A 23,304-nucleotide genomic window follows, 5' to 3' on the forward strand; every position below is an offset into this window, starting at 1 on the left:
TTCAATCAATAATCAGTGAGATTTTTATTTATTTTATAATTATAGAAAAAGGAAAATATTGGAATGAAAATATTATATTACTTATATTAATTATACATCTTAAGTAAATTTATAAAAAATTAAAGACTTTTCGTAATGTGTATACATGTGTGTGTGAGTGTCTGTGTGTATGTGTGTGTGTCTTTTCATAATTTTGCAATTCAGATGTGTGCGGAAATATAAAAATAGACGATGTTTAATATATCCGATTTATACTGCTGATAATACACAAGGTCAGTTAAATTTCGATTAATTTTTTTAATGCTAGAAATACAAAGAAGATCTGTTATTAGTCCAGAAAGCAATTCCTTTATTCTTAATACTGTATATTAACTGAGAATTTCTTCCTTCCCCCCCTCTCTCTTTCTCTTTCTCTCTGCCTCCCTTTTTTACTTCTCCTTCTTTCCCCCGTGTCCATCCGATGTTGTGGATAAAGGGACCAGGAGAGAATGAGTTTACTACTCCCTTGAGTCTGACTCACGACTCGTCCGACTCATCCGCCTATAGCTAAAAGAGAGAATATGCTATTATGTATCGTGCCTACTCGTTCATTCCTGTTATCCTCTCCTCGCGTCTCTCCTCCCTAGATACCCTTTCTTCGCGAGAGCGGGTTGCAGACGCTTGTAGGTATGTAAGGGTAAGTGCATTACGAGCATCAAACTTTGAGAAACTTGACGGAAAGTCATAAGATAATAACACGCGTCTTCTAATCTGTAGGCAATAAGAATGTGGATGAGAAACCTGTCGATCGACTTACTGCAATCATCGTTAATTTTAGTTTTCGTCGTATCATGTATCTATTAGATAATTAGATAATTAGATATTAGATAGATAGCCATAAATTTTATATTCTTATGTCTCATAACGCAACTGTTGTTAATATTATATATATTTTATATTTTACAATATGTAGAGCTAAGAGTCATTTGAAATTCTGTATTTTTCATAATATTTATCGTAAATTTTATATTTTATATTTTGCACTTTTGCAATCGCGATATAAATTTAATATTTTACATCTCAACAGAGTTATTATTAATTATGTATCATATATTTCATATAGGTATTATTAATCTGGTCACATTTCATAATATCGCTATTAATTTTACTCATAATATAGTAGTCAATCTAAATTTTGCACGTTATGAAGGAACACAATAAAATAATTAACAAAATATGTGATAGTGTACCCAGTTTACAAAAAAATATCAAATAGATCACAACAATTTGCTAATCATTCATTAAAAAACTGGTCAAACTTTTTTGCAACCTTTAGCAAATGGCTTCTTCACAAATGCGTTACCGCCATATTGTAAAAGCAGCACAAAAGATTAGGATCCCATGTTACCAGCAGGGTTCCGCAATATTTCTAATAAAAATACAATACTCTGGGCTACGTTCGGATTCCCACCAGGGTGCTCGGATGTCATGTCATTCCTTGTTTAACGTTCGGTAAACAACAAAGATGATATGACATATCCGGGGAACATCCAAGTGAGAATCCGAACGCAGCCCAGAGTATCCTGAAATGAACGAAATTCCATCCTTTCATACAAACCAGACTTAAAAGAAATGATCTCAAGCGCAGAGAAATAGCGAAAATTATATTTTTATCGCGTCGCTTGCATCAAAATATTTTATTGAAGATATAACTTGCAGAATACTTATTATATCGCCAGTCGCCGTCAAAAATATCATACGATAAAAATATGTATTATTCTCATTCGCCAGGATGTAGTTTTCTTTTAACATCGAATGGAGAACGAGAAATATTGGGATAGTTGGCAAAGTATGTTGTAGAAAAAGAAAATGATTACGTATCACCCATTCTATTGTTCGTCATAAATGAAGAATCCAAGGAATTTTTTTTGTAACTTATGCTTTAATTTTTTCCCTCATCGAAATGTAATATATTTTATGTTAAGAAAACACCCTGTAACGGAATACACAAATTCAATTATTAAGAATAGACAGTTCTTAGCTAGAAGCGTAAATCACCTGCCAGAACTGCTTGACGTATTTCTACGCCATACTAAATCGTCAGGTAGAAGGGCGGATTTTGTGACCGTAACAAGTCCAGTTTTAGTATACAAGTACTGTCATTGTGTAGTTTCGACAGATTTTATACCTGCAGCACAGTCGAGAAAAAAAATTTGTTGATCTTTAATAGAACCTTACTAAATTTCGCATTGACATTTTAAGAGGCTATTCAATCGTATTAAAATCTGAATTTATAGTTTTCACTAGAAAATTTGTTCGACTGCGTATTGTTTTTCCTCTTTTATAACTTCTTAATATGCCACATAAATTTTCTACTCATCTTAAAACTATCTCATCTTAATAAATTGACTCAATAAATTAATTAATATTGCACTTTAGAAATTTTTGCTTCAAATTATTAGGTGTTGGAATTAATTCGTAGCGTTTTTAATGAAAGAATGTTATTTATTTCACATGAGCATTAAAAAATACATTAATGAAAGTACTTCCCATCACTTGTAAAACGCTACGAATTAATTCCAACACCTAATAAATGAATGCGCACGCGTTTCAAAGATTACGTCTACATTTACTTTTTGTTATGTATAAAGTTAGATTTATTAAAAAATTACACATACACACACACACACACATTTCGATTTAACATATATTATGATTAGACTACTGATATTTATGCAAAATACTTAATTGAATATTAACCATCGGAGGAGTTTTAGCAGTCGATCGTTATTTATTAAAGAGTTAAAAAGGTTGAGATTGCTATATATTCCATAACATATACATATACATTCTATGATTATATTAAAAATATTAATAATTCATTTTCAATAGATGACAATGTCGTTCATTTTATATAGTCTACGTTTAATGATGTGTTCTTTTTACATCGAAAATTTCGTGCAAAAATAAGAAATTGCTAATACTTTTTATTTCTGTTTGTTCATTCAGAAAATACAAACTGTATGCAAATAATAATTACTTGTTTCGAATATTTCAAAAATTCAAATATCCACAAATCTATCATAAAATTCATCACAAGCATCAAATTATTTATTCAACATATATTCTGAATCTTATAAATTCGAATTGTTTATTATTTGAAATTGCTTCTTCGATCAATTTTATAATATATGTATAATTCTTTAAATAATAATAATAATTTCTGTTTTTTAGTACATATTAATCAGTTTTTTTTAAATTTGTAATAAGTATATTTTAAAACTATTATCAAGAATATTCTTTATTAAAAATATACGTTATTTAAAAGAAAGAAACTTAAATAATCACTTTTCTTAGCAGATGATATTTAGAACTTAGGATGATATTCTGTGTGTATAGCGTGGTTCTGTTATACCTGTTTCTAAACCGTACTTTTCAAAAAAGCAAAACGGTCAACCTGTGAGTCATGCGTTAGTTCCTAGCTTGCTTTAGGACAGACCATAAAAAGATCTTACAGATCCAATGTTCTCAAAGCATCCTTATCTTTATAAAATGACACACAACTATCAGTTCGTCAAGAAAAAATTGACAGGATGTTTAATAAATTATGATTTTTCCTACATCCTATATAATTGATGTATAATAATATAAAAATTGTATATTATTATATAAAGTATAAATATAAATATTAATTACGTTTTATTGTAAATATATGAAACTTACAAAATTATGTCAGATGTAATGATTACTGCACTGAGAAAAATTTCTGGTTGAAAATAAGCAAAGATTCAAATCCTATCAATCAGAATTCTAATACTCAAAATACAAGAATTAATTTATACAATAAGCGAATCAAATGTATTTTAATAATCTCGATTCAAGTGTTAAATTTACTAGGATTCAGAATATGTTCATTGCCTTAATATATAAATCAGAATATATTTGTTATTGAACAAATGTAAATAATGCTTGTGATAAACTTATAACAGATTTGCGGATATAAACTTTTGAAATACTTGAAACAAATAATTCTTACTTGTGTACAATTATGTATTTTTCTGTGTGTATGTATATATATTCATCTCATTCGTTCATATATATGTATATATAGAGAGTTGCCACAGAAAATAAATTTAAAAATTCCCTGACTTTCCCAGGTTTTCCAGATAAAATGGGAAATTTCCATGATCAATATAAAACATATATAAATTTTAACATAATAAAAAATGTAAAAAATTTCAACATTTAAAATCAACGAGTGTAAGAAAGCCTATATTATTAAAAATAGATTAAACAAAATTACTAAATAAAATACAAATTTTAATTATTTAAAAAAAAATTTTTGTAAGTGTACGAGTTATGAATGTATTATTTAATTATAAATATCAGACATAACGTTTAAAAAATTATAAAAATTATTTGTAATAAGAGCAGTTTAAGGGAATTGTGAGCAAAGTTCAAAATTCTAGTCTCTTTTATATTTTTCTTGACTTTTTCCCCGGTTTTCCATGATCAATTCTAATTTCCCTGATTTTTCCCGGTTTTCCCAGTTTTCTCAGTTTTCCAGGTCTGTGGCAACTCTGGTATATATCTGGTACATATCTAAATACGCGAGAACGATACGAAATCCAACAATACCGTTCAGCGGTAAATGCACGATGAGGACGCGAAATGCCGCAGCGCATGTACGATTCCTTGAATCAAGCCGCAACTTTGCGGCGATGCGCGCCGTATGCATAATATCGTTCCAACGTGCCGTGACCGCGTCCGCAAGGCCGGCGTGAGCTTTCGTACGGCTGTTGTATGGCTCGTAACTCGTTGCCGCCATGCGCGAACAACGCTCGCGCCTACATAAATACGGTGCGACTTCCGGCGTGTACCATAGATAATGGTATCGCCGGAATGCACGTCTCGTTGGAAAAATTACAGACACCGTTCTCCGTGACACGCACAACGCTGCCCTGCATTCAATTACTAGCGAGACTTCTCGTAATTTTATCTGCGCGCACAATACAAATCAAAAGAAACGTACGTTAAATTCATAATGTCAAATTGTATTTAATTTTTGTTATTAATAATTTCTATAGTTATTTTTCTATAGCAATCATTTCTATAAATCGCCACTGTTTCCTATTCAATGTGTCGTTAATTTAAAACAATGGCGTTAAACAACGCCGTTGTTTTAATTAAATTAACTATTAATTACGTTAACGTAAAATAATATATTAAATTTGACTCAAATTAAAAATTTATTATTTACTTACTAAGTGCATAAGTCAATATTTACTTTCAAACTAACTAAAGAAACGGATTGATTTACATTTTGACACACATAAAGATTAAAAATAATAAAATGTTATTTAACTCAAGATAACACATGATTTTACGTTACGTTTCTTCTAGTGGAGATTTAGTTCAAATTGAATATACGGTCATCCTCTCGATTCCGAAAACAGCGTAATTTCCCAGATAAATTACGAAGATGCAAGAAGCGCACTTTTCAAATTTATAAACTTGACTTCTCGTCGACAGAAATTTATGAATTTTGCAGGAAATGCGAGAAGTTAAAATTATAAAATATGTTAAAAATCGCAGACTTTATGAAGCTATATTGAAAGTAGAACAAAGTAGGGCAAAGTATGAGAGTGGAGATGAAACGATCCTATTTTAAATATCGCGATTCTTAAATTTCTTAAAGAGTCAAGTTACGTATCACCCTACTGGCAAATGTCTCTCTCTTTGTTCACATTTTATACTTTCTCCGCAGAATAAGGGCACTTTGATGGGGTGTCGCGACAGGGAAAGTGACGTGTTGGGCGTATTAAGTGACATTTATAGTGATTTGAGCGAGGCATCGATGAATTTCCAGACTCATTACGGCGTGACATTGCCCTTTAACGTTCCGTCGTTACGTACACACTCGATTCACACATTGTATTCTTATGTGTGAGTACATATACTCACGCGTGCATTTGTGTGTACAACTTCGCGTGCTAAGACAAAGAAGTAAGAGATAAGATTCGAGCATAGTAAATATTAAGTCGTTACTCCAGGATTTTTATAATTCATATCTAGCGGATTTTTTTAAGTCTGTATAAATAAATAATTACTATGATCAATAAAAATCAAATACAAACAAAAGAGAAAGCAGAGTTTTAAAGTAATCTGCACACACACACACACACACACACACACACACATATATATATAAAATCCTTCTCTCATAAATCATTCAAAGATTTCTTGCAAATGCAATCGATGCGAAACTTATAGCAGCAAAAGTTTAGTTTATGTTTATGACATTTGCTGTAAGTTAATCAAGTTTTTATAATACTTTATACAAAGAAAGAAAAGGAATGCGCACGGTGATAGGAAACTAGTTCCAATGCCTTGAAACTGGAAATCGAGCACAACTAAACTTCGACGACGACTCGATACTTGCGATTACAAATCGCACGTGCGCGCCATTCATCGCCGATCTCGGCAGTGCTGAAAACGAAAGCGACCGTCTCCCAGAGATAATAGTCATTACTCGGAAGGGGAGTGTGCACTGTGCACTCGAGCCGTGGCCGCATGCGAAGTAGCCGCAAATTATTCACGCTTATACACACGTACGCACACACGTGTCTATGTAACATAAAAGCGGAGGCTCTTAAGGGTCGCTTTGTGGCACACAAATCGCAATCGAGTTACACGCGAGTTTCTTCCATAAACAGATTGACAAATGCCCAGCAGTAGCACATTGCACGCTCGTATCGTTGTGACGTAGCAAAGCGAGAGAGAGAGAGAGAGAGAGAGAGGAAAATAAGAAAGAAAAAGAGAGAGAGAGCACACAAAACGTTGACCGAATGTTACATATGTTGGTGAATCGTGTGTCACGTGTTGTACACAGCTGCGGTGTATATTTCTCTGCGTGATATACCGGCTGTCTGTCGAAACATATCTTTGGAACATCAAGTTACGACTGATATATCGTAAATTATAATATAAGTGCATCGAAAATAATTTTAATGTCGAATATTTCTGCCTTCTCAGAAAATTCGTGGAATAACGTAATTGAGGATTGATGAGAACTTCAACGGAAAGATAAGTGTAATTCCCTCCTTCGTGTCTTCATAGTACAAGAAAATTTGTCCTCCCTTTATATTCGCTGCTATCTCACTGGACAAATCTTTGTTAAAATAACGAGCAAATTAACGAAGAAGCGAGGGAACTTTTTAGATACATTGCAAGATCGTTTCTCGAAGACGAATAATAGCACTGTCCTAATCTTCGTGAGGTTTATCACGAAACAAGTAATTGCATGGAAAAGCAGACGTGCGTGCACGCACACCCGTAAAACAACACGCGCGATAGCGTATGAAGGATCGCATGTAACGGATTTCAAAACGACGAAATACATTGGACGCAAGTTTAGCGCCCGGAATAATGACGTCCTATGAAGAAATAAAATTCACACGCTTGCAAAACCGCAAATGCACCCAACAGTAACGCTCGCATCATTCGCAAAAGAGAAAAAAAAAGTTTTTCTCTATTATTCGATTCTTTAGAATAAATAAAAATATTTACAATACAATTGTGAAAAGTGTGTCGAAAATGTAGAATAATTTTGTATACAAAATCTTTCGATTTCGAGGTTGTCCCGTTTTGCTGTTCTCTAATCTCAATTATAATTCTATTCTTACACACTCAAAGAAAGAACACTATGAACAGACTAAAAATGATAGAAAACCTTAACTACTTATTATGAATTTATAAAAATAAATAAATAAATTATAATAAACACTAAGAAAGCAAGCATAAGTATAATGTTTTAATTGCAGCAAATATGATAACAGAAATAAGATAAAATAGTTGTATTAATTATTTATACAGATAGACTGAAAACGAAATTATTTATTTGACTAAATTAATTTAATTTGAAAATGATAGAAAACCTTGATTACTTATTATGAATTTATAAAAATAAATAAATAAATTATAATAAACACTAAGAAAGCAAGCATAAGTATAATGTTTTAATTGTTTGCAGCAAATATGATAACAGAAATAAGATAAAATAATTGTATTAATTATTTATACAGATAGATAAAAAGAAATTATTTATTTAACTAAATTAATGTAATTTGTATTTTTTTCTTTCGTTAGAGTATGTAGAGTACGTATTTAAGTCAAATACGGACCGATATTCATAGCCAGTTCCTATATGTATATAAGTCTGTTAAGTAATCTTTTAAACACAATCTTAAGATGCCATACTTAATCAAAAAGTCGCATTAGCATTATTTAAGACGTTCTTAAAATAAATTGATCGTGAATATGGCTATAATATAAGTTTGCCTTATATACATACATTCGTCATTGAAAGAAATAAAGGCGAAATTTAGTAAAGTAATTAAATCAAATGAACAAATTTTTTTTTCAATGTAATCGCTGTTTCGAACAGATCCTTCCGATCCTTCCATGTACTTTAAACTACCTATATATTTCTGTAACGTGATATACCAGCTTTATGACATTATTTCCGTCAAAGTCGTTGCGCGATTTTATGTTTATCGGCTTTTTACTATGCTAAGTTGGAATAATTAACGTTCGCCCTATTGTGACGACCTCGTTCCGTTCAGTCCATAGGCTGATCTTCGCGGTTTTACACGCTCGTGCTGACGCCGCCGCGCCGCTTACGCTATATGACCACGTGTGACGTGTGTCATAACATATACGTAACACGCACGTAACCCCGCGCCGTACGCAACGTCGAACCAATGAGCGAATGCGTGCAATCGAACGTGTGCACGCGAATGCGCACGTGCACGCCAATCGCAAGAATAGAAAATGAAGAGAAGAGGCGAAAGAAGAGAGCCGAGTACACGCGGTGTCAATATTTATTATAACGTCGCAAAGTTAGATCGCGAGAGCTGCACTAAAGAATAACGAAATCGCTCATTTTCTTCGCGGTAAAATGAAAGAAAAATAAAAAATAAAAAAATCTTATAAAAACGTTCGTTCTAAATGAATGTCGTAAGAAGTTTTTATATGTCTACTCATTCCAATCGTATTTACGAGGATCGTATTTCATCGTAATTGAAATAAAATGTACCAAAATAACTATTGATTCATAGAGAAAATTTGTTTTTCTCTTTCAAACATAATAACGTGATCCTTCAATTTTAGTTGTATTTATCTATTTTCTAGTAGATAAATGACTTTTAAGTTAAAAGGGCTTTCAGAAATTTAAAGATGTGGTTTAAGGTAACTTAGAAGTGATACTCTTATACATTTGAAGATTCGAGAAAAAAAAAAGGAAAAAGTAGAGCAAACAAAAAAGGAAACAGATCTATCTTGCATGGATTAAGTACATATAACGTAAATAAATATGGAAAAAGATTGTGAATGAAAAGTTTAAAATTAAATAAAAGAAGTCGTTTCCGTCATTTTGAATTCAATGATTAGCTAATTGTAAAACGGAGCGCAAAATTTACGCTGAATGACTTCGATAAAAAAAATGCAAGGTCTGTTTTGTTATATTTATTAAAAATGCTTGTGACATTTAATCGTCTTTTATGATATTATTGATCGACCGTGATTATGTAAGACGAATGTAACGAAATAATCTCGATACTCCATTATCTTACTCCGGCATTATTTATACATATATCTAAGTAATATATATGTACATGTGCATAATTAATAACGCCGAGTCTTATTACACGATATACGCCAACAATCTTACTGACGCAAGAAGATTCGTTGACAATCAAGACCTCAAAAATGAATCCATCCAATGCGTCTGTTTGAAACGAAAAATGAATCGACAACGAAAAAAAGAGTCTAATTAGCATCGCAAATTAGTTGCGTGAGATATAATCGTCAACGTACGTTGAAATCTTGAACGTAAATCTCGCAAATCCTCCTGATTATTATTAATCTCACCACTCGTATACGGACACATTGATCATATTTTTGAGTGTTAATCGAATGTAATCGATCGGAGACATGCATTTACACTCCGGAAGAAATAACACGCGTTCGTTACGTTTACAAGTTGCTGATAACGATGAGCAGTGTGAACTGATAACGATTATCATATACGTGAACCTTTGTAAACCACTTGGTTCATTCCGTATAGACTCAGCGAGATGAGATAGCGGAGAGGAGACAAAAAGAGGGAGAGAGGAAGAATCAAAAGAGGAATCGCTTGCAAAATTTTATAAAGTTAACATATATAATTTTGTAGAAACTACTCAAAATTGTGAATTTAGTTTTCATAGTTTTACAGTTGTTGACTTTACTTTTTCATAGTTTTACAGTTGAGGTAAAATAAATAATTCTAGCCATTAAATCAAAGAAAATATCCCAGAACAAATTGAGATTCTGTAAAAGTTTTCTTAAATATTGACAGTTCCAAAAATCTGCTTTTTAAAGGAAAAGAAAACAGCGATTGCGTAGCAACGAATTTGCTATTAATTTAGAAAAGATGAAAAAAACTCTCATACACATTTTCAATTCCCAAGCACGGACAATCCGTTAGCATTACAATGGGAATGCTGACAATAAATAATGATGAAATAGATATTTTAGACATTCCAAAGAAGTGCATCTCTAAGAATTAAGACTTTCCTGTTCCAAGTATGAACAATAGCCAAGATATGTCTGTGCACGAAACAGAGACATTCTAGAAAGTAGATGGACATATGATGACGCGATGAAACAATAAACACGCATTCCCGCTTTGAAAAATCACTTTAAAAAGAGCATCTTTTATCTACACTTTTATCATCTGTTAATCTACACTGTTAACTTCATAACGTCAAATTATACTCAATTTGAGTTATTTTTTATCATTTCTATAGATCATCACTGTTCCTATTTAACATATCATTAATTTAATTGAAACAATGGAATTATAATAATTTAACTTAAGAAAATGTTCAAATTTATTTTATTATTTACTAAAATTGCACATGTTAATATGAACATTGTTTACTTTAAAACTAACTATAGGAAAAGATTAATGTACATTGACATAGAAATTAAAAGTAACAAAATGTTATTTAATTCAAGAGGGTTAGATTCCCATTGCTCCTTTGATATCTAATGTATATACTATATATATAAAGAAAATTGATCACTTTTTGGTTGATTGTCGAAATCACTAAATAATTTCCCATTCCAAAGCGCGACGTCTTATAAATTTGCAAATATACAAAAGCTCCATAAAAAGAAAGGAATCAACTCCACGTTTCTCTTATGTATTATTACACATTACGAGACACTGATTGTTTCATCGATAGAAATGCACAACTGTCCAGAGAAACAGAGTAATTCGTCCAAACTGATGCGAAATAATTTTGTACGGCTCGTATTTTTAACTTTTCATTATTTCAACTTTCGGTAACGTAAATTGACGTTATTAAACTCAGATAGAGGATTTATTGATTATCTCTCATGCGTCATTGCAGAATTTATACAGCGAATACGGAGGTACGTCAATTTTTCCAGTAATGAAAATTAAATTTAATGAACGATTCCGCATAATTTTTCTTCAGCGAATTTTCGGTTATATTAAAAATTAGGATACGAAATAAGGTTACGCCACTGGGCGTAAAAAGATTGTATCTCACGAGACAATCCTGTACGCAATCAAATTCATATGGAATTATTCAGCGCTGTGAGATTATATTATCGGTACCTGCAGTACACGCTTCTTACGCGATACCATGTGTTCCAATATTGGCACTCCAATATTCGCAATCGTGTCACAGTTCCAGATCGCAGATTGCGATCGGTTCGCTTGGATTACACAACCGGCTTACCGTTTAACAATCGCAGCAGATAACGCAAGTTCAGTCACAAATAACACAAATCTGTATCGATACATATAACAACCGAACGTTCACGCGCGCAAAACGATCATCGTCTTCACCAATCTTTGCTACGAAATTGTATATCTCTCCCCTTCTTTCTCGCGAATTTAGATCAGCAATATCAAATTCACGACACCTCCTCTCTTTATATATTCATATAGTTAAAGTATGTCTCTCATGTGTCATGGCAAAATGTATTTCGTAATAAATCTACTGCGGTAAACGAGAACTGAATATAAAATCTAAAAGAGAAACAGAAAATCAAATCATGTGTAGGATAAGATGTATATAGAAAAATATCATTCTATTGCTAGGAAAATTAATTACTCAATTACTTTTCTTCCTTTTAAGCAACAGCTATCTTCAAATAAGCAAAGAATATTTTCTTAATAATAATTTTAAAATATACTTAATATAAAATTTAGAAATCCTTATTATATACTCAAAATCAGAATTTATTTTCTTTGAAGAATATTATAAAATTAATGGAAGAAACGATTATATAATAAGCAAATTGAATTCAATTGTAATTTAATAATCTTGATTAAACATTAGGATTCAGAATATATTTGGAATAAATTTAATGCTTGCGACGAACTTAGATATAGATTTACGGATACATTAACTTTTGAAATACTTGTTTAAAATAAATATTTCGAAAATTAATATATCCGCAAATCTATAATAAATTCGTCGCAAGCATTAAATTTATTCAAGTGCATACTATACGTAAATTACTATTTGCGTTAGAGTATGTATTGTTCTGTGTGTACTATATTCGAAATTGTATCACCTTATCCTGTTCTAGTAATTAACTCATTTCTTTAAAGAATTTTCGAACAAATCAATCTTAGTTAGACTGGCTTGCTTGTTTTAAAGATTATCATTCATTCAAAACTTTAATCTCGCTGTTAGTTTGTTAATTTTCCATGCAATCTATCTAGATCTTGCATGTTTTCACGTAAAGACTGACAACTGAAATTGAGTACTTGAGCAATAAGTCGACTGGTCGAAGTATTAAAACAGTGGATGGAATCTCTCCATTTATGCTCGTTTCCATCAATGATTTAATCTCGGTTCAACTTACTCTTTATTTTTTTCTAATTTTTAGAACTAGAAAAAGATGAAGAGTAAATTGAACCGTGATTAAAGTTAATCCATATTGGTGGAAATAAGCATTAGTGACACAAGTCGACATGGAAAAAACGATTTTGATGAAATATCTAAAAATTTAGCTAGATGCGGATTAGAAAATAACTTTATTGGACCATCAAAATATTTATGTAGAAAATTCAAGCATAATGAGCAATGCCGCAAATAATTTTGATACTCTAACAATCAGTTTTGAGCGTCTTAAATACTTGATGGTCCAACAAAATTTATTTTCAGATCTATATCTAGCTAAATTTTTAAATACTTTGACAAAATCGTGAATCGTATCGTTCTATCTTTGTTACTCACTGACGCCAAGAAAACTAGAATGATTCTTGTATCAATTTATGTCACCAAATAGAAAGCATCTATATTTCCATAATCGACCTGATCAAACAGATCAATGAACCCAAACTATGAATATTCGGACATCGCGCCATTCGGCATTCGTTGGAGAAGAAGAAGAGGAAGAATGCGCGAAAAAGATGAGCCATAGATATGCCTGCGCGCGCGTGGCGTCATAATCTTATCGTTGATCGCGAGTGATTCAACTTTGAACTTTCCAACGGCTATCGGACGAAAATACACCCGCGGATTTGGCTATCGAGGTGGCACGATTTGATTCGGGTACGCGAATAATACCATCACGACACGGTATTTTCGCGAACCCCGAAGGATGTTTTTCCAATTTCCGTTCGGTCGAGATCACCGTTGAGGAAATGGCCAACAAAGACGATAAATAATCGGTTTCATCAGCTCGATTCTATAGCTACGATTATATCTTTGACAGATAAGTTTTTTCCTCGAGAGAAAGAGAGAGAGAGAGAGAAAGATGGAAGAATCATGCGGTTAAACCGAGATTATTTACACTTGAATCACACTGAACGAAGCCATATAACAGTGTGCTTTTAATATCTTGTAGTATTACAAAGTGTAACAAAGAAACCTTTTTAATACACCATGGGCCGTCGAGGGAATTATTACTGGAAATAGCATACATAATTGTACATAGCACAAGGATGATCATCTCGTCGATTATTTCACGCGGAGAAAGGTCAACGATCAGCGAGATCTTAAACGGAGGACATGCGAATAATTTAAAATCGAGGTATTTCGTGGTGACAGTAAAGTTTTGAAAACTCACTTTCGTTCGGATAACGTCAAGGATCATCGAGCAAATCGACGACAATTCCATACCGGTGAATCCGTTCATAATTGGCAATGTGACGGAAGATAATCACCATATTTCGTTGTTTAATCGCGTTCAGCACACCGAGTGTACTTTTCATTCAAGTGGCAATGACGGTTTCGCCGCAGCGTGATCAATCGCACCGTGCAAAGGCGTTATTGGACTCATATAACACATATCCACCTACATATAAGAACAAGTACGCAAGCAAGCGCGTGAAAAAGAGAAGAGAGAAAGAGAGCGTAATCATCGACATTGAAGAGACCCGTCACACGCTGTCCCAGGCCGCAAAGATGTACTGTAGAGAAGCAGCGTAATCTCGTTATGAAAGTGGAAAAAAAAAGAGAAAGAGAAGACGAAGGAATGGAGGAAGAGAGAAATAGAGAAAAAAAACTATTGCATGTTACGGCAAGCGTAATATATATCATTGGAGAATGCGTCGAGCGTCATACAAAACGCATTTTCGACACAAACGAATTTTCAACAACAAACTTGCGCGTCACTAAGAAGCGCGTCACTAACAATTCTGACGAGATTCACAGGATAGATTTTCGTTCAACAGAAAAAGCATCTTTCCATATTGAAAGAAATACTAAAAAAAATACTAAATTTTAATACATATTTGTTTCAATAGCTTTAAGTAAATATTTACTAAATGTGAACTTATATTTATTTGATTTAACTATCATTTTTTTATCGAATAAAATAACTTACTATAAGTAAATGTTTATTTAGTTTATTAATTAAAAAAACATATGTATTAAGATTCAGTAATTTTTTTTCAATGCAATCCGTAAGATTCTTTAAAGATAATTGATTTATGCATTTAGATTCAGTGAGACACGAGAGTAAGATCAATTATTGGGTACTAAATAATTCTACAATTGCGAACCTGCTTTTTTTTACTACACGCAATTATAGATAAATAAATAAAGAGGGAGGGAATAAAATAAAAAAGAGCACTGTTAACCAATAGAAAATTCAATTGTACATTAAAGCCGTTGTATACAAATTTGATGTAAGGATGTGTGTTTAACGTAACCGTAGAACCGGGTTAAATCATGAAATTCTTAATACAACTTTATTGCGCTTTGATAAAAATGTATTTTATAAATCAAAATGTTTGCATTCAACTTTTACACTTGGATTAGATCAGGGTACAACGGCTTTAATATGTACTAATGCGCACTGACTGCGTCCAATCGAGCTCGCTGTGAAATCACAGTGCGGCTATCGTTTCGTCGGAACAAAACCACGATCGGCACTTGCACGCATACGCACTTCCGAGGAGCACAGCACTGCAAATTTCAGCGTAAAGATAGCGGAGGAAGATCGTGGAAGAGGGTGACTGTTACCATCCGAAAAATGCAGCGGGTCCGTTCCGCCGAGAGACACCGGAGATAATTCACGGAGCCGGTGAGTTCTTTCACGCACGGCGAAAACGGCGAGAACGAACGGCTGACGGTCGAGACGAGGCTGGGATGTGCGGAGGAATCGCAGCGCCGGAGGATCCGTGGAACTCGCGCGGTCCCGACGCGTCTAGCAGCTCCATCTTGACTCGCTTGAGTCGGCGGCGGTCGCACAGCGCTTTCGGAGTCGAAGTCAAGTCCTCTCTCTCTCTCCCTCTCTCTCTCTCTCTCTCTCTTTCTCGCGCGCACACACTCACACACATATGCGCAAGTAGCAACACACGCGTTCTCCGAGTCGTCCCCTCGCTCACTCACTCTCGTTCGTTGGCATAATATCCGTCCGTTCTCACTCTCTTGCGAGAGCGTGCCGGAGAAACGCGCGCGCGCGCGCGCTCGACTGCTCTCACTAACACAATAAATCCATTGTGAGGGAGAATTCCTGGCGGCGCATTCCGTATGTATGTAAGAGTACGAGGAGAGCAGAGACAAGAAATGAGTAAGTGAGGGAATGAGACAAATATATATATGTATGTGTGGAGAGAGAGAGAGAGAGGGAGAGAGAGAGAGAGAGAGAGAGAGAGAGAGAGAGAGAGAGAGAGAGAGAGAGTCACCGACTCGAGTCAGCTCGGATTCGACTAGCTCGTGTTCGCGGATGTCGTTACGGGACGAAGGAAGAAACAGAAAAGGTGGAAGAGAAAGACGTGATCTCGAAGGGGAAAGAGGGCAAGAATGAGAATGTATACGTGAGGATGTGGGTGCCTAAGTGAAGTGGGAGGTAAGTAGCAAATGAAGGGGGCGAGGAAAAAAGAAAAGGAGCCGATATACCGTAGGGGCGTTTGGTGGGGAAGGAATTAATGCATGCCAAAGGAGGGGCAGGGAGAAAGAGACGGGAGGACGGGAGGGGAACGAAAGTGGAGGAAAGAGAGTACAAGAGAGAGGCAGAGGCGAGTATATGGTCGTCGTATAAATAGACGAGAGAGGCGTCGTATAGTACACGGACTCCTAGGGCAGATAGTGTGGATGCTCGTCGTAACTCGTAACGTGCGACCGACTACTCCACGCGTGCGTTCATTCGCTTTCAGTGTGGACGGACACTACATCGGGAGTTACTGAACACACGCGCACGCACGTACACATACACACACGCACGCACGCACGCATGCACAAACTGAAGGCGCGAGAGAAGGTGGTGCGCGCCAGCGCGCACATGCATACACACGTACTTGTATATCAGCGATACCATTCGAATTCACTCATACATCCACGTATAATGACCACACACACGCGCGCGCACGCGCGCACACACGCACCACACACAAACACACATGTATGGCTTTACACTTTACACGTTCCTCGTCGCTTGTAGCTATTAAACATCTATCCCCGGTGCTTCGCCATCCGCGTTTTCACTCGTACACTCGCGATACGCGACGAATGAATGAAATGGAGATGTCGCCCGGAAGATGGTGAAGAGCGGGCTTTTTTTTTTACCTACCTACCTACCCTCGACGTAGCTTCCCGTCCGAGTTTCCAGCGCGACGGCCTCGGGAGAGTGCCTCTCGAAGCGCATCCGCGTGCACCAGCAGCGCGCGTCACGTCACGTCACCAAGTACGGTCGCGGTAGTCTTTACCGACCGGGAGAGCAGAGCGGCCGAGACAACGGCGACGACGACGACGGCAACGGCAACGACGACGACGACGACGACGACGGCAACGTCGTCACCGCTGCTGCTCGGGGACGCGAGCGAGGCTTGTGCCGGCCGCGGCGGCACCGAATTATTGACATCGCCGTCGCTGCGTACGCGTTTTTGATTTCAATATCTATCGCGACGATTCCCTTCGTAGGTGCAGCAGCCTCTATCACTGTCGATGAATCTTCCTCACTCGCGCGCCTGTACCGGTTACTCTCCGATTCGATTGCTCAACTGAACCGCCTGCGACGAGCCGGAGTCGTATAACCGAGGCGGCCGACCACGCGCGCGCATACGCACACATACACACATACACACAGAGCGAGAGAGAGAGATTGGTATACGTCGCGTACGGCACCACTACTCCCGACGTCCCGCTGGGTGCCTCCCTCCTCCCTCCCTCTCCTCCCCCACCTCTTCCTGCGCCTCCTCCTTCACCTTCACCTTTTCCGACCGCTGCCTCCTCCTATGATTCCACTTCTACTCTACGCTCGTGTATCTCGGCGGACGTGTACGCATACGCTTCACCGAGTCACTCGGACGAGCCGAAACGAAACGACGCGCTCGCTCGTTCACTTCTATTCAGACAGTCCCTGGACTCACGCTGTATTTACACGTGCATGTACACGCAGCTGAGAGAAACACACGCTTGCTCTCACTGACAGTTGTTATATCTTGACAGCGTGCGTGAGTTTATGCGTGTGTATGCATACCTACACGCGTCGCCGGCCTCCACACACACACACATACACGTGTATGATACCCAATCCCCACTAGTCCCCAGCAGACCGCACTCACATGGACAAATGCACTTGTACGCTAAGCGTATGCAGCGCGAGTCCGAGTCTTTTACACTCCGCGAGCGGTGACTCGTCGTCGCGCGCGACTGTAGTCAGTAGTGTATATGCGTGTACGCGTCCGAAAGCTTCTAACCCGGAGCAACACATACACCTACGCGAATACACGCACACACACACACACATGCCCAACCACCAGCGGTCCGCCGCCACGAACTTGTAAGCCTCCCAGGAGCGTAGTCCGAACATTGTTGGATATCAAATCAAAGGAGTAATGATAATCTAATATCTTCAATTAAATAATATTTTGTTAAATTTACTTCCATATGTATCAAAATGTAAATCAATCTATTTCTGTAATTAGTTTTAAAGTAAATTACGTTCATTTAATATATATACATCTAGTACATTGAAAAAAAATGTGAAACTTAATACATATTTCTTTGAATAATACTAACATTTACTGACATTATTAAATAAATATTTACTCAATAAAAAATGATAGTTGAATTAATGGTTTTTGTATCAAATAAATATATGTTTACATTCAGAAAGAGGAGTAAATATTTACTTAGAGAGAGGATTATTTAAAAAAATACTTACTATTTAGTATTTTTTTTTTCATTTGAGAAATTAATTAATGTTACTACTGAAAAGAATCAGATTTACTCGTAGGTTAATTATTGTCAGTTTTCAAACAAGTATATGTTTATTAATTTTTTTCAAAATATTGTCTCTAAAATTATTTATTTCTTTAAAATTCTGAATGTCCAAAATTAAATATACTGATTAATTTCCAGGATTTCTTGAAAGAAGTTTAATTATTTTTGTTTAATATCAACTGAAAATATAAAGTAGTTCAATTTCTTCCTTTAAAAATTGACAGTTGAAATATTAAGTTTTAAATTAATTTTCTCAAATCTTCATGGAAATCACTATTATACAAAAGCTTTCAATTAATATGGGCATAGCGGTGTCCGCAACGATATTCGTTCTTGGAAACGGAAATGATATTTCCGCAACAAAAATATATTGAGACATGAATATTTTGAAGGATTGAAAAAATATAGTTTTAGTAAAATATATATTCGTTTCATTGAAAAAAATGGTAACAAAGTCTTATTATCTACTAATTCAATTTTAAGAAAATTTGACGTAAAAAAATTTAATTCAAAATAATTAAGATATTTAACATTACGCTTCTAAAAAATGCCCAAAAATATAGTGTCCAATTAAAAATATTTAATATAGCTACAAAACATATACAAATATAGGTATTAAAATAAAGATTAAGCAATATTAAATAATATTATCTGCGTAATTAAGAAACCGTCACGTAACAAAATAAAAGAAAAATAAAAAATTATTCGTCTAATTCGCACATATATCAATTTAATCAGTCATTACATAGAAACGAGATTTTCAAGAAAACATGACATAAATTTACTGTTGTTTGACTTACTCATCGTTACATCAATAATTACATTATAATAGATTACAGCGAATAGAAAACGGACAAGTTCTTGCAGACTGCGTTACGTTATGCATGTATTTTTAGCGAGACGATTATGAATCTCATATCTTTTCGCTTCGTCTTCGCTTGTCTCTTTTTCTTTTCTTGTTTCTCTCTCCTTCTCTTCGCGAGCTGATTACACACAGCTGATAGCTTCACATCAGCAACTGCTAGTTGGATCGCGACAGACTATGAATCACATCGGTAGATCAGGTCATACTATTTCGGAATCTCAAGTTGCTTCCGAGTAGTCAAAAGAATAAGAAATCGAATCCAATTCCGCTTCTACTTATTACCGTTGTCATACACACAACAGGGATCAGCACCTTTGACATTCCGCCTCAATTCTTTGTAACACTGAATCTTATTGTCCATGCCTCTCATTTCAGTATTTTAACTTATTACGTTTTTATTCCTCCGTATAGTATATTTCACTTAAACTTTTTACAATTTCTTTTCTTCCGTACTTATCTATCTTTTATCATTCTGTAGAAAATTTGATTTTTAAAATAGCATAAATATTTTTCTGACGCGCGAGATTTTTGCACGAAAGAAAAGCATAACTTTATGTTCTATTATTCTACAAATATCTCAAACAAATTCTTTCCTTGACAAATCACACTATTGAAAAAATTGTTAATAATCATTTCACATAATAGCCATGAGTTTTGTACAATACTTATTTTTTTATTTATTCCTTCAGCAAAAGTTTTGATTTTCAATTTGTTTAGGAAGTGGAAAACGTAGCTACGTTATTTCATTATGTATATAAAAGCGTCTGTCTTTTTCTTTCTAAAAATCTATGTTTTTTTGTTCTTTCTCAAGTGTTGCAGAATGCGACATTAAGACTCATAGACAAAGTAGACACATCTGGCGTAATAGCGGCCTCTAGTACGCTGTGCGTAAATGCTTGAGACGCATTACGCACACTTGCATGTCTACACACGCTTGCTATCTGCATAGCCAAGCAGGGGCGGTCATTACACGCAGAACAGATAGAGCGTCGTAACAGATGCAACGAATGTACTAAGAGGAAATTTAATATCACAACAAAAAATATATACCGAGAAAAGTGATACGTAACGAAACGTAACTTCTTATCATTGTTTCATGTCACTTTTCTCGGTATATATTTTTTATTGTGAAATTAAATTTTCTCATGTACATTACATACTGTTTAAAATAAAAATTTACAAATAATCTTTTTATTTAATTTTTTCGAAAACTATCTTGCTATAATATCTTGAATCGCGAATTTTGACATCCTGTATAATGTACGTGTGTGTGTGTGTGTGTGTGTGTGTAGCATGTAAGTAATATATACAGTAGCAAGATACCAAGATACTATAGCAAAATAATTTTCAAAATATTAAGTAAAAAGATTATTTGTAAATTTTTATTTTAAACAGTAATTTTTGAGAGTTTAAATATAGCTAAATTACAGAATACATTTAGACGGCCACCAGTCCATAAGTCGCGCGTGCAATAGCATTAGTGAACACGCACTTAACTCACAAGTGACCGTCTAAAACTTAGTCTATAATTGGCTATATTTAAACATCTTATTATCTCACAAGTTACTGCTTAAAATATAATAAAATTTTACAAATAATTTTTTCATTTAATTTTTTAAGAATTTCCGAGAACTTCTTGCTATATATTGTATAGTATTTTAAGTTGCGAATTTTGAAATACTCTGACATATCTATATATAGGATATTAAAGGGTGGAGCAAGATGAAAACACATAATTAAAATGAGATATGTATTAAGAGATACGATAAATATTTCGGAGGAATTAAAATTGTAATAATTATGTTAATCCAAAGGTGCGTACAGACCTAGACGTGAGTGAGCATTTTTGCGCGCACGAATGTTCACGCGTGGAAACTTTTTTCGACGTCCATTCGTATTATTCGTGGGCGTAAAATTGTGCTCCAGTCATTTATCGCAGTTCGCCAAAATAAGTAGCGAAATATCAAGAGACATCATCGTAGCAGCTACAGCATACATTATAATACATACTATTTTGCAAAAAATAAATACCTTTTCCTGTTCCAATACTTTTTCTCTGCGAAAGGATCCTAGTAAATTGCCTAGTAAATTTTTTTCGCTGCTAATACTATCTATTTTCATATTTTTCGCAATTACTTCCCAAGCATCGACCTTTTTATTACGATGGGAAGTGGAATAGATGTTTAGAATCCCGGTAACTTTTCATACTCGTCTATTAATTGCTCTTTCATTAGATCATTCCACGGTTTTGTTCGCACACGACGTTTTCGTTCCTCGGACACGTCCAAACTGAGCATTCGAAAATTGTTTGCTGTACGATAAGCGACGGATCGCGTTCATGCGTGCTCACAGTGTGCGTCAAAACAAACTCGACACCTTCAAATGCGAGCATTCGTGCGCGCAAAAATGCCCACGTCTGTACGCACCTTTAATTAATAATCGATGTGAACCTGGCGCTCAACTTTATCAAAAATAAAAATTAATATCGTAGGCCGTTTGTACCGATTATTATTTCGTTTGTACCTCAAACAGTTAAACAAAAAGTGAAAAATAAAAAATGGCCAGCGCGAAATTTTAAGATTTTTTAATTTCATTTATGCCATTCGAAAGAGAATCGTTATGTGATATTAAAATCAAATATATGTATAATTAAATAATTTCAAAAATTAAAATTAGAGAAAAATTAAATTAAATTTATGATAAAAAAATTCATTTCTTTAATTTCTTCACTTTTTTTTTACAACATTTCATTCGTGATTCATTAGATGTAATAAAGCTTCTGAATAATTCATTTATAAACTGGAAAAGAATATGTTCGATTGCTCTTTAAATTGCTCCTCACAGAGAACAACTGTCTTTTTCTTTTTGCCTGACCAAATGATATTGGTTAAGGACACGTGCGACCCTGCGGGCGTACATACGCATGTGTAGACGGAATAAGAAACGGAAAAAGAGAGATGGCGAAGAGAAAGATAATATGTGCGGAAAACATATACGTGTAAATATATAACCAGCTAGCGTCGTGTATACCAACGCACAACAATGTGCGTATATTGTCAAACGGATTCTCAGAATTTTCGACGTCGGTCCAAGAATTATCGCGCACCGATACTCACCGATAGTATCGAAACGCAAACAAATACTGAAGTAGTAGATAAACATAGAATGCGATTGTACTATTGCGCCAGAGTCGGTCGAGAAATGCATCTCCTCTTCCGCGAAATTATTACGGGACCGATTTATCGATTCTGTAACACGTTCCAGTTTATACGGGCACAAGGTGAGTCTCATGAGAATCCACTTTAGAACTGAAAATCGATCGATAAGATCGAAGCAATGACAAAAAGATTACGCCAGATAAAAAAGAAGCGTTCCGAAATAAGAAGCGCTGAAAAATATCACACGAGTATCCCTTAAAAACGAAAGGATTATCAGGGATAAAATAAAGTGCCGTGCTACTCGCTACGGCACTGGTCGGTGAGATGCTGTTGAATGGGCCGCGGCCTATTGGTTGGTCTCAGGTCACGTGCACACCGCTAGACATTCATTCTCCCCTCGCAACTGGTCCGCGTATAATTCGCACACGCATGCCTCGACTGCGCTCGACTACGCGCGACCGCCGCGACCGCCGCGACCGATATGACAAGCCCGTTCTACACAGTCACCGAGTAGGTGTACTACACGCGAGTACCTGAA

At 35.2% G+C, this 23,304-nt stretch overlaps 1 protein-coding gene and 1 long non-coding RNA gene across 13 annotated transcripts in view; one reads left to right on the top strand and one right to left on the bottom strand.

The window, feature by feature from the left end:
* cic (Putative transcription factor capicua) overlaps positions 1-23,304 on the bottom strand; it is a 64,234-nt gene that overhangs the window by 20,519 nt on the left and 20,411 nt on the right. For 5 of the 12 annotated variants that reach the window (XM_087405080.1, XM_087405079.1, XM_087405077.1 and 2 more), the window contains exon 1: positions 15,540-22,170. The exons of 1 other annotated variant lie outside the window; for it this stretch is intronic. The gene's annotated coding sequence lies outside the window, so the exon portion shown is untranslated. Of the gene's footprint in view, positions 1-15,539; positions 22,172-23,304 lie in introns of those variants that run through there. 6 more of the 12 variants (XM_087405076.1, XM_087405078.1, XM_087405075.1 and 3 more) reach the window with 4 other exon arrangements.
* The window catches only part of LOC147910040 (uncharacterized), a 35,296-nt gene continuing 28,226 nt past the window's right edge, over positions 16,235-23,304 (top strand). Inside the window, exon 1 of the long non-coding RNA XR_015544725.1 lies at positions 16,235-16,368. This is a non-coding gene — a long non-coding RNA (uncharacterized LOC147910040). The remainder of the gene's footprint in view (positions 16,369-23,304) is intronic.

The sequence above is a fragment of the Acromyrmex echinatior genome, chromosome 4 (assembly GCF_024713525.1).
Source record: "Acromyrmex echinatior isolate Ae372 chromosome 4, ASM2471352v2, whole genome shotgun sequence".
In the NCBI taxonomy this organism is placed as follows: Eukaryota; Metazoa; Arthropoda; class Insecta; order Hymenoptera; family Formicidae; genus Acromyrmex; species Acromyrmex echinatior.